This window comes from Watersipora subatra, chromosome 5, assembly GCF_963576615.1.
Source record: "Watersipora subatra chromosome 5, tzWatSuba1.1, whole genome shotgun sequence".
Taxonomy (NCBI): Eukaryota; Metazoa; Bryozoa; class Gymnolaemata; order Cheilostomatida; family Watersiporidae; genus Watersipora; species Watersipora subatra.
The window spans coordinates 13,513,144-13,529,737 of NC_088712.1; positions in this window are offsets into that span (position 1 = coordinate 13,513,144).

Genomic DNA, 16,594 nt, shown 5'->3' on the forward strand with positions numbered 1-16,594 from the left:
GTTGGAAGAAAAACAAAATGACTTCATGCTAATCTAGTCTTTGTTGAACAATTGCTGTAAACATCTACCAGATGGTAAAATCTTTAGCTTAATCAGCTAGACTAGTGAGCTACTAGTGAAATGTTTCAAGCAAGCATGTCAGGCCATCTGACCTCAATATATCATGGTCCGTATGTATATCCTCAAAAGTGATTCCATTTATCTGTACTACAAAAAATAAGCCCGATTTCTGAACCATGTCTTCACTGGTTCATTGTCTAAACTGGATTTTACTCAATAGCATTTGAAATTTGTTCCAATATTCATGAATGTGAATAAAAATATATAAACACTGGTGAAAAAACAGAAAATGTGGAGGTAAAGAAAATGTGATCAAAAATTAATTTACGGCGTATAAGCATTAAAATCATTATTATTAATGCAATGAGCATTAAAAATAAGTTTTAACCAAAGCAGTATAATATTGATCAATCTAAATTCAAACCAAATCGATCAATATTTGGGATTGATCCTAAAATATAAAAATTAATAAATGAAATTAGAAAATAGCATTAAAATTGACTAAGCGTGAGTACACAAAAGCTCATCTTAACTCGGGTGGTATCTGTGGCAGCCTGAACTCGTCGTGTGAGATAGCCTTAAGGAGTCTAAGCTTGTGAGGTTTGGCGCTTTTTGGGATGGTATACGAGCTGAGAGGTAGGTGAGTACCGAAGTACTGGTTGATCTTCGTGTGCAGCTGCCTCGTGCTATAGTTAAGTTTTTGTTTGCATTTCTTGACTGGAAATAAAAAGAATAACCAGTAAAAAGACAACAAAGTTCCCCTGTTTTGTGTATATTCTGAAACCTCTATTTGAATGCCACCTTTATTTGAGGGCCACCTCTGATAGAACGTCACTATAGGAAAAGGGTTGACAATTACAGCGAGGTAACTTGTAATGAAGCGCCACCTCTGTTTGACCGACACTGGGAGATTTTTTGATCTTTATGAACCCATATTAGAAAGTGATCAGTAGAAAAATGTTCACAAAACAATATTAATAATGGCTTGGTACATCAATAACAAAGAAATTTTTTCATTGTTGTTGTTGTGGTTGGCATGGCTTTACCTGAGAATTACAATTATCACAATTATAAGAATTACACTATGACTCAAAGTCACTAATGTCTAAATCCCATCCATTGTTTTCAGATTCGTTCATAATGCTTCTTACAATCTGACCTAAAACTTTGAATCGTTTTGATAAGCGATGAGAAGACTTTTCAGGAACACCGCTTGACGTAATAGCAACCATTGTTATTGCATACCGAAATAGTTAATAACTATCTAGCTAATATGTTTTAATCAAAGTAGTTCTTTGTTCAATTCGGTCTGACACTTCGGCATGTGTGAAAAGTGGTTTAGCAAAACTGCTGAGGTTGACTGCGTTAATATTGCTCCACCCGAACTGTAATATAAGTGACACTGGCATCGCCTCCCCTGTAAAAGGGTTAAATTATTCTCACCAAAATTCTAACGAGCTAGTCGAAGAATACAGCATCACCTTCTATTTAAACATCACTTCTAATAAAACTCTTAGAGGTGATGTCATTATATGGAAATGGTTGAAAAATACACTGCCAAGATGCTCAAGGAGAGAGTTTACAATAGTTGAGTAATTAATTTAGCATGATTTCAAGGTGAGCCAGAATCTTTATGACAATTTTTATTGGTAAAATAAGTTTACAGTATGTCTTTTTCAACCTTTACAGAAATGCAGATGTGAGTGGTTATTGTTCAGGATCAGTGAAATTTTGATCGTAAAAATAGTTTTGTATAATACTAAAATTGAGCAAAGCCTTACCTTCAGGCATGATTGTAGTCTTTCTGTAGTATGACATCATTGGGTAGGTGCATTGTGAACTCTTTGTTTGTGGAGGTAGAATTCTTTTTAAGCGGTCAACCGGAAAAGTTGCTAAAATGTGAAAGGCACCAAAAAAAATTATATATTTATAATATATAATATATAATTAATTGAATGCATGATTTATTAGCTTTTTAACTATTGAACCCTACCGACTGTCATTCCGACATTGCATAGGGCATGTCAAAAACCCTAGTGGCCGAGACACCAGCATTCATATGGCTCTGTTGACAAAAGCTGTTTCTAAGTAACGGTGTAAACTAGTCAAATTAATTCTTGCACAGGATGTTATACCACTTCTATTTGTAATAGTTTTCAAACATCTTCCTTTACTTCCTTCGTTATAATAACAAATTTTATCGCAACGATATTGCGAAAAAAAAATCGATTTGATTAGTTTGTTGGTAGGTCAAAAATGATCGTGATACAAATAAATAATTTTGGGATACTTACTATAATTTTCAAGTTTATTTCGAGTCATGAAATGATGATGAGCGTGTGCTCAATGGAAATGCTACTACTGTAAATATTTTTACGAGTTTTTAAAATCGTACAAACTTTCATATTTTAGTTCGAATAATCGTGAAATACTGTCGTTTCTGTTTGATGACATTTATTTTGGGTTGCCCGATTTCACCAAAATATCACTTTCACCAAATATCATTGTATTTTGAGTACATTTAGATAAATATTTAATAAAAGTTTTAAAACTTTAGATCTTTGGGCCGATTTCCCAGGGTTACTGACACACATTGACAAGCATGGCCATGGTTCAAAGGGTTAAGGAAAAAGAATTGAAACTTGCTAGGACTTTTCTTCCAAGTAACTTTCTCAAAAGCATGCAAAGGATATCTGAAGAAAATCTTAACCATTTTTCTCCATGCACTTTAAATGAATTTTGTAATTAAATTGAATTTATTAAAAACAGTAAATTTCATTTTCGACAAAATTTTGTTTTTCCTCAAGTTTACCCCATAGCCCCTGTGATGTTTTTAATAATAATTGTAAAATTTTATAACGTCAATTCCGGCTAACTTGTTTACTATCAGCTAGCTGCCAATCCATCAATGTAATGATTTAACCACAAGTGCAAATCAGTCTGCAATCAGGTGCAATACCTTATCGCTGCCGATTCATGTGCAAATGGACAAAAACAAGCTGCTCTAGTTGTTTACTTAGTAAGATTCACCACTTTTCAGCATCCTCCTATCTTTAAAAATAGCTGCTTTTAATATTGCCCCACAAAGTAAAAGAAATAAATGAAATCACTGCTGCCCTTATGTTGTCACTATTTGCAATACGATGATTCTCCTCCAGTTTTATATAAATTTCCAGCAACTGCTGCCTTATTCATTTCATATTATATTCTCAGAGAGTGTAGACTTCTTTATAACTAGATAGAACAGAAACATATTGTACACCTAACTCTCTCCTGGAAAGGGGTGAAAAAGGTGTCTGTCTATATGTATGCTTTTATTTTTTGGATTAATGTTGTTCATCCATGTCTTTAGTTTTGCAATTCTTGTCAACACTTCACATTATATTTTATTAGCTATATGTCATATGTTAATCAAGTTTTAATAACTTTTAGTTTCACGGTGTTAAGATGTAAATATACCACAACAAATATATCTATACGTCTGTGCGGAACTTCATTACTAATCCGGGAGGGCAGTTACAGCCCCATAATGGCATAATGTGTCACAGAACATAGGTTGAAAATGGTGAGTTAAAAATATTCAAACCATTTAATCTCATTCTTAGGATATGTGTGCCAAAACAAATCAACACCGTTTGTTTGAATTTGGTGCTTGCCAAGTTTTACTCAATATTCTATGCTACTTTTACTTTTCAAATGCGACCTTTTGCAATATTTACACTTGATTTTGAGGTAAGATGGCCATGGATTAGATTGGCACCTGAAGTTGTCTTCTTTCTCAAGTTTCAAACTACAATAGAGTTGTATGGTCTTTGGTGGATACAAACTCGGTTACGATAGTGATTTTCTGTCAACTGTTACGTTGCTAAACCCATGTATTAGCTTGGGTATTGTCCGCTCACTGAATAAAGAGTAGCTAATCCCAAACTTTTCAAAAGACTACAAGAACCAGATTAAAAAATTATAAAAATAATTTATAGCCACAAACAACTTTGTATGTATGTTGCACTTTTAAAATTTATCCTATTTTTCCAATTTTCAATTGTAATCATTTTGAAGATACCTGTAATGATATCTCTGGACATTCTTTCTAGTTTGCTTTTTTCTGCGGTAGCAATGCGATCCCGTAGAGGTGGTAAGCTTGTCTGCATTTTATTCTCATCATAGCTTTCTTCTCCAAACACTCCTGAAGCTGCTAAGGTAGGATTACCATGAATCTGTACATAACTAGTACGAGGTTTGGTTGCCTCAGAGAGAAAGGTGTTCTGGCGAGTCTGGGCTTTTTTAGGGTTGGCAACTTCCCATGGTTTAAGGTATTTAACTGGCTCTTCTGGTTCAAACTCAACCATTGGCTCTGGAGATGGTTCAGCTTGCTTTCTGGCAAATTCCTCCAATCTTCTCGCAAGACATTCTCTAAAATTTAGAAAATTGATTTGAGTTTTAAAAAACATATATACAGATGCTACCCTGCTTATGAATATTCGTACTACAAACAACAATAGATACGGATGGTTTTGTGCGTAAGCTAAAAATATTCATACAAAGATGAGGTAAGCTAAATTTTGTATCGCGCGCCTGTGTCTGAGTAGCGTGGCTTTCCACCGTTGATACCGCCGCTCTTTCTTCAACATACGTAACCCCTCTTTCACTTTTTCACTGTTTTCACTTTCTCTTTCTTTCTATCTTCCTTTTTTGTTGAATTATTTTCTTTTTCATAACTATCATTAAATAAAAAGTGTTATCTATAAGCGGTAGATTACAGTTAAATCTTTCCAAGTAATTACACAGCTAACATATTCGCGACATGCAGTAACAATTTGGAAAAAATGCAGTAGCATTTCTTTTACAGTAGTACTATTTCTCTCTAGTTGTGCACATCTGTATAGAGCATATTTTTCTATTATTATTCAGCATTCTTTAAATGCAGTACAAGCCAATATAGGTTACTTATACAATCTTATATAATCCTTAGACATACGTTCCGTATTAAAAAATAAACTGAGGTATCTTTCGAACAAACTCACTTAACAAACTGCTGTTCGAAAGTTGGTGAGTGTCTGTGTTCATGTATACGTCGATCTCATGTATAAGTCAATATGTATTCTAAGAATTTGTATTTTTAATTTTTTCATAAAAATTATAACTATTTTAGGGTACAAATGTAACAACCATGATTTTTCCACAGTTTCCGTGTACATGTTAGAGTTGTCATTCATTATTAATAATTATTATGGCAGATTTACTAAAATACAATGAATTGATATAGCAAAGCTGAATAATAATAAAACTACATACCCTACAGGATGAAAATATTCGTTGGTCATAAAAATTCGCGATTTCGCGAACAGTCAATCCCGCGAATTATTAAATTCAGTGAATAATTAGTTCTATTTTTAATCACAAGAGAGAATAACTACTGCATCAAATTGAAAACTAGTCGCTAGCCTAGTTTTTAATGTAAATACTAAACGTAATTGGATTCCAAAACATTTTTAAAATCATTGCCTAAGCTTTGAGCTAACATCATTGGCAATGCATCACATTTATTTACAAAATTATTCGAGGTTGTCACAAGATATGCAGAATGGCGTCATCGCAAAAATAGCCGCGAGGCAGAAGTACTAAACGTAGCCGAGTTCCAAAATTTCTTTAAAATCATCGCCAGGCTTCGAGCTTTATTGCCATTGCGTCAAACTTTACAAATTATTCAAAGTTTTTACAAGTTATTCGGCATGGCTTCAGCATAGCAAAAAAGCTCTCCTAGTCTTTCTACATTAGAATCAACTTCATCAATCTCTAATACCGAAGTCAAGGACGATCATGATTCTGATCTGGACATTATGGTATGTATTTGATTTGCAGTGCAGATACGTTTTTCCATAATCAACTGCATTAGTTAATTCTTTTGTTTAAAAACTGATCGCTTTCATCAAATACTTCAGCTATTGTTTTTGTACTTCCTCGACACTCGTTAATATTTTTTTCTTTTTGTGTTTACTGCAGATTGAGAATGAAACAACCTACTCCGATTACGAAAACTAGAGACAAGTAGTAATATTCATCAAGGCAGGAATATTGGCAGGGAGGCAACCAGTCAACCTAGACCCCTTCATCGACAACAACTCATTGATATCGCTGTAGCAAACATGATTAAATTATATATTTTATTTCATGTATAGATATATTATAATTTATTACAAACTTGAGTGTACAAATAAAATATTTCAAATACAAATAAAATTTTACAAACGATGAATGAAGTAAATGTAAACAGTTTAGTCCATATGGCGGTTGTCTAGCAATAAAATTAAACTGGTACTCTTGATATGTGAATACTAGCGTGTAATGGTGCTTTCTGACTAGTTATTTTACTAATAGCAGATCTGTCACTGTCTTGGGTAGGTGTTGAAGGCGATTCTCTTGCTACTACATGGCTGGTAAGGAAGTTATCATCAGAACTCTCCTCGTGGCTTACTATTGCAAAGTTCTGCCGGTTGGCCAAAGATTTGTGCTCGTAAAGGCGTTTTTGTTCCTTTTTTAAAAACAGATATATTCTTCTCGTAAGTAGCTGCAGTCACATCAACTTCAATTTCCAGACCTCCCTGAATGATTGGTGATCTTCTAAGAATGACATCTACCACCCTTGCAATCATTGTTCTTCGGTGTATGATGAAAAATCTCTCTCTCACACTAAAACAAATAATGAAGCAGTAGGGATGGAAAAAAATACGGTAGTATTGCGTTTTACTGAAGAACCAAAGTAAAATTCAACTAATTTAGTAAATGAAAAACTCATTACTTACCACAAGTTGTTGGCTTATCAAAGGCCTCCAAAGCGATGAATATTCGTGAAAACCTCTGAACGCAGCAAAAATTGTTTACCATAGAATAGCATGATCGCCTCGCAGTGGTAAGCTAAATATAAACCGGAACACGCGGTGTGCGCATGCGTAGTAATAACTATTACTAGCCGCAATAGAGTTAACTTTTCCTAGAGAGCGGCAGTTTTCAGCCGCGAATAAATTCATCCACGAATATGCTTGAAAAGACAATTTTCGTGAAATATAACTCCGCGAATAAATTCATCCTGTAGGGTAAATATCTATATATGCTAATTAATTGTGATATTGGTACCGAACATAATGTCTATATATTTATAGCCTAGTTAGTTGAACCTGGAAATTAATCTTCAATTATACTTACCTTTATCTAGGACAAGTTTCTGAAAATGTGCAGCGTAGATGTGTTAAGAGTCTATCAAATCAGCAATAATTGTTTATTATTGTAATTTTATAATACATTTATCCATACTTGCCCTCACTTGGGCTTTTTATTTGTTTTTCAGGCTCACAATGATACAATAAAACCTTTGTGAGTAGATGTTGCTCTGCTACATTTTTAATATTTTAATATTGAAATAGTTACAAATTGAATTTTAATCATAGAAAATTAATTTCAATTTTAGCTATCATAATGCAATTTCTTAAATTAAATCATACCCACAGCTCTACCTGTAGCAGCAATGTTATTCTCCCCTTATAACACGTATCATTACAATAACTGAGAATTTAAAAAAAGCATTTCGTAGACCACTCGAGAGTATTTTCATTTAAGACTGAGGGTGTTAAAAGCTTAATGAGATAAGAAATGTAGGATTAACTAGAGACATACTAATCTCTCCAAGATTTATTTGAATGAGATGACAGTTAGTTACAGTAATAGAAGTAGTAAGTATAATAATAGTAATAGTAAGTAAAATAACACAATAATTAGCTAAAAATGCTAAGCAATTGAGATAAATTTCCCGAAAGACTTAAAATGCAGTTTTTGGTCTCCCAAAAGCCTACAAGCACTGTCGCTATTTTCTTTCTTTTGGAAATTGTTGCTGTATCACTGCAAACGCCTATTTTCCCTGGATAGATATACCAGCCTGAGTGGCATTGGAATCTCTTACCTTCGTTCATTCTCATCATTGAAAGCCTGACGAAGCTGCCGCAAGTAAACATAGCTGGTAGTTTTCTCTTCTAACCGTCTCTGCCTTTTCTTCATGGAAACCGTATCTCTAAATCATACCATCAATCACGTTACTAACCAGAATTCTCCCAATAAAGTTTCCTAATTATAAAATTTCATTGTTTTGAAAATGGAAATACTAGTCCTGTTTTGCTAGCTAATGTTCAACAGTAACTCAGACTGGCAATTCTCATGACCAAGTGGTAACATCAACATGCAAAGTCTTTTTCTACCTACCACTTCTAACCTTTCTGCGCACATGAACATTTTGTAGGTAAACGTAAAAAGAATGGTGAAAAGTAAAAATTACAAAATAATGAAAAACATATAGCACTTTAATTTAGTTAAAGTGTAAGTTAGTAGTCTATATTACATATTTCTATAACTTACTCTCTGTTCAAACCTTGTCAGTGCAAAGCTTACACCTCAGTCCATGTAGCTTTAGGGTTAAGTAGAAATGTTTTAAACTGTTTTTGATGGTTGTTTTTTGGAATGCTGATTGATTGATGATTGAATAAATTAATTTTTAAATATAATTTACATACTAGTTGTCATTTAATTTTAATCAATATGTCAGTTTTAATGCTGTATATGTAACTTTTACAAATGTGTGAATTATTTAAGTTTCGAAAAGAGAAAGCATTATTCAGCATTCTCATAAGAATATTTGTTATTGATTATTTCATTTGAAGTGCATATGGGAGCACATAAATGTAGTGTTTTGTGGGTTGACTGTACAGGCAAAACAGTAATTGTTTTTGTATTGCCATTGTCTGTTTAGCATGATAAATCAGTTACATAGTTGGTACCCACACTAGCAATGCAGGAAATCACATCTCTGTTAGCAACAAAAGAATTGATTGTAAGCACTGACACGCTAGAAAGGGAGAGTAACTACTGATCAGAATGCAATACATTGTAGAAAATTTACAAACAAGTCAAATCTGAACAATTGCGACATTGTATGCATTCATGCACAGTAGCCTCAGGTGAATGAAGACTATGAATTTCTGAATTCGGCCAGACTAAATTATATGTATACGATATCTGATTTATTTCGACCTTTTCCCAAATTCAGCGTGTACTCAAAAGGTATTGAATTGCACCATACTCAGCTCCGATTTATTGCTCACGACAATCACATAGCAATAATAACTGTAGATGGTGTTTTAAACGTCAAATACAGTGAACCCCCAGATAACAGCATCTCTGAATTAGGGTTTTTCGCCTTAGGAAGTGGAATACAAAGTTTTTTCGGCCCCTCGTTACAGCATTTTCACCGCTATTCAACAACAACAGTATATCTTAGAAATTCAAATTTGAACGGCATCACTCAGTCTTTTTTTATTGAATTAGTTTAAAAAAGAATTAATACGGCTGGCTAAAAGTTATGGAGAAAGCGAAGCAAAAAGCAACAAGATGGAAACAAATAAGTAATAAAATTAGGAAGACAACTTTTAAGCTAATTTTAATAAAATACATATTAAACCATAGTTTCAATGGTGGGTTTAGTAGGCAAAATTCATTTAAGTTATATTCAAAGTTTATGTTGCGTAATGTCACAAAAGTTTAGTGTACCAAATGCATTGCTGTCAAGTTTCTCACACCGCTGTTGGCCACTACGTCTGTCTCAAAGGTAAGGATTCTATTCAGTACTGTACGTAGTAATGTTACATTTTGTTGCAGATCATAACCATTGAATAGGTAACTATAGTTACTAAGGTTACCATAACATTTTTTTTACTAATTTTTAATAAGTACAATACGTATGTACAATTTTGTTATTTTTACCAGGGTCGTTGCATTAAATAATTACTAGAAGTTCCTATGCTGCTCCATACTACATTTTTGCCTTACGACTCCAACACCAGTATGAACTAATATCATATGGTCGAGGCCCGTTGTACACAATCCACAACAAGATAACAACTCAAGATTACTTTACGATAGTGCACATCTAAAGAGCTAAAGCTAAACTGAACATGGCTTGTCTTAGGTTGAAGCTATAAAGCAGTGACAATTAGTCAATTACTCACTTTTGGTATTTAGAAGACACGTGATTGACTTGCATGGCGTGGATCCGGCTCATTTCTTTAATAGCATGGGCGGAGTAGTTCTCTTGCTCCATGTAAACCTGACAATAAAATATTGTATAAAACATTTATTCGAAATCTATCCTTGTGAGATGTTTTGAGGCATGTAATCCACCTCTACAGGTTATAACTACAGGCCAGGCTAGCATAAAAGGTTTTCGTTTCAACTCCAGGTGTTACTACTTATTTTGAATTGTTTAAATGGTTTTATAAATATTTTCAGAAAAAGCTAAAAAATATGGCACACTACGATCAGATAGAGCAAGGTATTATTCTCTCATTGGTCTCATTATTAGTAACACAAACTGCACATGACAACTAAACCTTAAAAGTAACCAAATTATTGAATTGTAAAAGTTCGCAACCAAACACATTTGGTTATGATTGCGAAGCTTGAATGTGATTGACTAATCATTAACGAATATGATATTTAAGCTATTATTTTACAAATAATTAATTCAATCGGCATTCAGTATGCGACTATACATAGACAGTAAATAACTGGTTTGAGGCCAAGTTTTGGGTTTTGCTTAGATCTACACGGTTGCTCTGCTGAGACATCATAGCTCTAGCTGATATGCGCATGCCGCAAGCGTAGGTTTAGTTGCCTTGTGGCCAACCCTTAGTTGGCAAGATTTGGACTGAAGAAAAGAACCTTCCGTTACTTTGTCGCTCTATCATTACAGCTAAACATTCTTATAAAGATGACTTCTCACTTTTTGATCAAACTTTCTTGGATTTCTTTTGTGACTGTCTGTAGGGTTCTGAACTTTCTTTGGATTCATGTCAACTTTGATCTTCTTTGATTTCTCCATCTGTTTCAAATTAAAATACTTAAAATTAATATTAAAATGAATTAAATTATAACTAAGTATTATTAAATTATATTAAATAAATTAAATTATTAATTAAATTAAATAAATGGTTAAAATGCATTCACAAAGACATAAGAAGTTTAAGTATCCATGAATGTTAATGTTATTCTGAAATTACTTTACTGCCCAACAATGAGAGTGCTTGAGTTCGCCACAACGTATTATTAGTACTGCCACGACATTATATCATTGAAGCAATAAAATTTATCACGAAATTCTTTCTTAAATCTCTAACATGTGAACCTTCGGTGCCCAGAATGAAACTTTTAGCATTGCTTGTTTTAGAATTGTTATGGCTCTGACAAGTAAAAAGTACTTTTTCAATTCAATGCTATGACTGACATGTGTTAACAAGTACTTGTTCCACAAGTGACAGGCTATGATATGCATTAGCAAGTACATGTTCTATAAGTGATATGACTATGACCTGCATTGACAAGTACTTGTTTTGTAATAGATAAAACTGTGATATGCAGTAACAAGTTTTTGTTCTACCGGTATCATATTAACAAACACTTTTTCTATCCACTTTTTTACCATGACATGCATTAAACCATAACTGCCACGTACAACTTTAATCGTTTTTTATAGGTAAATCAGGCACGCTGATTCCGATTTTGTACTCACAATAAAGATTGGTCCATTAACTATCATCGTAATAAAGGCTTTTTTACAGCGTTTTAATACCGGTCTCGAAAACAACACGATCGGCACAACAAGCTCCGCCCATAAATATGTGACGTACGCTAGCTTTTTTGGAACAGAAATTGGGAATGCTTATTCCGATTTAAAAGGATAGAGAAGGGTGTCTTAAAATCCATTATTATCTAAAATCAGCCTTCAAAATAATCTCAGTCTTTTCTGAAAGGTAGATAAGCTATTTAACATTGCATACTTAAAAATAAGCTCAAAAAACACGACAACAACGCCAGCTTGTGATAAAATCGCGCTTTTTTGAACTCAATTTTCTCGTTGCTCAGTCTATGAAGCATCCTGTAACAAGCTACGAGCAATTTTAAATAGTTTATCTACCTTTCATAAAAGACAGATTATTTTAAGGCTGAATTTAGATAATAATAGGGTTTAAGACCCCCATATTTATCCTTCTAAATCGTACTAAACATCCCTGACTTACTTTCCTAAAAAGCTAGGCTACGTTGCATATTTATGGGCGGAGCTTGTTAAGAGAATGGTGTTGTTTTCGAGATGGATATTGAAACGCTCTCAAAAAGCCTTCATGGATTTGAAAGTTAGCGAACCAATCTTTATTTTGAGTACAGAATCGGAATCAGCGTGTCTGATTTACCTAGAAAAAACGATAAAAGCTGTATGTGGAGTTATGGTTTAACGAGTTCTTGCTATATATGTGAGACCAGTATTATATTGTGCTTTAAAAATTGCTTGCTCGATGATGTGCATTGACAAGTACTTGTTTTATTAGAAACACGTAGGACTATAATATGCCTTGGCAAAGAGTTGTTGTATAAGCAATGGAGCTATGATAAGTCTTAACAAATGCATGTACAACAGGTGATGCAACTTTAGTGTGTATCATTGTAGTACCTCTACCAGCAGTTTCAAACAAACTCAAGTTGAAAAAACAACCTTTTCATATTGATTTGAGAAAATTTTAATTTCATACAAATCAATAGAAAAATACCATTTTAACATATGCAAATTAAGGAGAAAGCAACCACTTGTTGATATTTATAAAGTAAACATTATCAGTAACTCGGGAGCTAGTTTTAATTTTAGGTTCTTCTAGTTTTAATCAAATTCATCTCACTGTTTGACTATATGAAACCACATTTAGTAGTTTGGATGCTTGAAAGACATTATCTATATCTATTGTTTTAAACTTGTTATTATAGCTCAGAAGTCATTAAAACTTGTAACTGCCTGGTAAGAGTCGATAAGCCAAGTTAAACAACTGGTATCTTAGTAGTCTAGCTGTAAAAGATCGTTCGAAAATGTATATGCACACGCCTATTCTCAAACGCCTGGAGGCGGTTTATTGGTACAGTGCGGTACAGTCTTGGTGTTGGTTCACAAAGCTCTAATGTCTTGAGTTTGAATTCCATGTAAAACAGTCTTTTACCCCAACTTCCATACCATGGCTACAGACAGCCACGTGGCTTCTTAATTATTTCGCTACTAATATAAGTGCTGACAGTAAGCCGATGTATCGGCTTATTAATAGGGTTTCACTTTTCTTTTCATTACGAGGCCCACACAATAGCTAGACTAATAAAATTTTGTCTCCAACTAAACAACCTTGTTGCCTATCACGTGCAACCAATAGAAAACTTTTCGGCTCAACAATATTTAATTGCTTTAAAAACCGGGAAAACCAGATCGTTATCGTCAAGGCAATAAGAAACACATCGCGCTCGTTCAACGAAACGAAAGCGTCAAAAAGTTTGCGAGAGTGGGATTTACTAAACAATTTTATACTTATCTTGTAGAGAATTTTGTTCTGAATAAGATGCATTTTACAGTAAAACCATATCTGTTTTGATTCTCAAGATATTGCTTAAATACTAGCAGTACATCGGTTTGTCGAAAATCTGTTTGAATTAATTTGGGCAGAATAATCGTTCGGTCAGAATTTAATGTGCAGCGAAAGCATTAAGACCAACTGCGTCTATTTGGAGAAGTTGAGGTACTAGTAATGTCACACCTTTTTGACAGCCTATGCTCTCTAAACAGCCAAGACTGTTTTGGCATCAGTCCGTTTTTTGGAAGCCAACAATTGTTTGAACCCTAGAACTCTTAGCAGATGACAGTTTTTGAACAGCGTTACCTTTGTTCTAGCAGGTACTTTATGGGCAACGAACAGTCTTTTGGCAGCTGTCACATTCACCACTAATACGATTCTGTTCACAGGTCATTCTCAGTATCACTAGCGCATCTGTTCGATGTAACACTAGCAGGCATTATTTATGATCTCGTTGGAAAAGTTGATTTAATTTATTAAAGTGGAAAAACTACAATGACGAAACGATTTTGTTGTTGGATCTGCAAAATTAACTTTAGATGTCCAATACCTATGATCTTGGCTTTTTTCAAGCCATGGTTATACCCTTTCATTTTAACATGGCAGGAATTAAGTTGGTGGCATTGCCAAAACTATTGTGTGATACCGCTATTGCTTAGATGAGAAATTACTACATTGCCAAAAATACAAAAATGTCTCCAGAACCTGTGTGGGTTCGGAATTTTATCAGCTAGTTTTCTGTTTGGTTTGAACTTTGCCAGTAGATACAAGAAAAAGCGTGTTGTTCAAAGCTATCCAAGAATATCGAAGATGAAGTAAACATGACATGGCTTATATCTTTTGTTATCAGGCATAACATCCTCGCCAAACTCGAATTACAAAACTTAGAATTACATAGTAGCAGTGTGATATATGTGTTTTCATGACCTGTATGATGTTGATTTAGATTTGTACACATGATGCGTTACTGTGCGATAAGTACCTCAATGGACATTCGCATTATGTCGATTAACACTGGCACTTTGTTAAAAAAGTAAGGAATTTTATGCAATAGCTCAATAATTAGTGACGCTGTCTCCTCACGCGTAGCAGCATGCGGAACACTAGAGCATTCAAAACTGCTCAAATCGGAATAAATGACTGAAGTGTAAAAATGTTTAAAATGGAACTGCTTGCGCAGCAATTTCTTGCACATTTTCGACAAGTTCCGTTTCCGTCGTTCACAACCCTGAAACATTCGATTAAGATTTGCTAGTAACAAAACTCATTGGACTTGGCGATTTTTGCCATTTCAAGCATGTGGATGGCGATAAACTTGTGCATCATCCGCATCAAGGAAACAGTGATTACAACAATTGTGTTTCAACTTGGGTCTTTACCAGGCATCAGATCAATCCATCATTTCCAAACCAATACTATGTTACTGCTGTCAGTGTTTAAAGAAATATTCAGAGTAATGAATTATATGATACAGTGAAACTCGGATAACTCGCACTCGGATAACTCGAAAACACGGTTAACTCAACGTATTTGTTTGGTCAGTTCCTACGCAATGATAAATGGCTTTAGATAACTCGACCGAAACTCCGTTAACTCGAACAGTTTTTTGCCAAACGGCTACCGAGACAGTTGTTACTATCGCTTTGGAATATCACTTTATTCCAAGCCATAGAGATAAACATCGACTTTTAGTAGTTCTTAGGCCTCGTTATTACCAATATCGGCAAAATATTTTCATTAACGACTTTTCTAAAGGTTTGCAAAAATCAAATTTTACCAAACATCCACTTAGCGATGGCCCTCCGAAAGCAAGAAAAGCGAGGTAAAATTCAGATAAATTTAAAGTAAAATCGGCAAAAGTGATAATGGGTTTTTAATAGTAATGCAGTTTTGTAATAACTGACTTACTGCAAAATTGATCTTGGTTAAAACGCTCGGTAGAAAAATACGTATGTATTTTTTCTGAGCGTTTTAACCGCGATCAAGTTTTGCCAATTTTAATCTGAGAACGTCCTGGCAGTCACATCACCTAAAACAACAAAAAAATCTCAAGTGATGAAAAAATATCTATACTTTCTGATTAAAAATATTTAAAACTTCACACGAGAGACCCTTTAACTTGCAACAAGCAATCTATGCTTTTGATTTATATATAGTTTGTATATGTACATGTATCTACTGATAAATACGTGCACTTATGACTGTCCTGATAACTTGAACGCTCTAATAACTCGAACACTTTTGCTCGGTCCCTTGAAGTTTGAGTTATCCGAGTTTCACTGTATTTTGGAATTGGGTTTGGTACCTGACAGTAACTGGAGTGTAAGCAGATATAGAACAACAAAGCCTACTTGTATGAATATAACACACATTAGCTATAATTAGAGGGTTTTAACATAACCAAAATTATTACGCTTGTCCTACTTACCGTTAAATTACTCACCTTACTGCCTGATTAATTTCTGAGTTTTCGCCTGAGCCAGTTGAGTTTTCAGTTGATTCTAAGGCCGAGCTGATTAGAGCATCAGGCCCACCAATGCAGGTACGTAACGATTTACATAAGTAGTTTAAACAATTGACAGGCAACTCTGAATAGCTAAATACAATTGCATAATTTATTCACACTGTGTGTGCCTAATGCTTTACTTCTCTGTCAAATATGTGAAAACATTTAGCATTGCGTTGTTCTGGTTTCGCCAATCAGCTGGAAAGAATAACAGTTTGTATCCATTGTTAGACCTATTATGAATATATATCCACACGGCTTCAAATTAAACTCAATGTTTTTGTTCACAACTTTGCTTTATGTTATTTTTACATGTGTCAATCCAGTTGAAGTCTGTTAGAGATCTGATGAGGTCAAGGGGTCATTGCATATATACAAAACATGGGTCTGATGTTAGCAATATTATTGCTGAACTAAAGCACCTGGTGTTAAAATAATTGATTGAAGGCCTGGCTAGATAGTTGAAGACATTGAAGCTAGCCTTGGCATGGCTCTCTTGAGGGGTGCGGGGAGGGGGAGAGAGAGCCTGAGACCCATAGCAACACCCGGG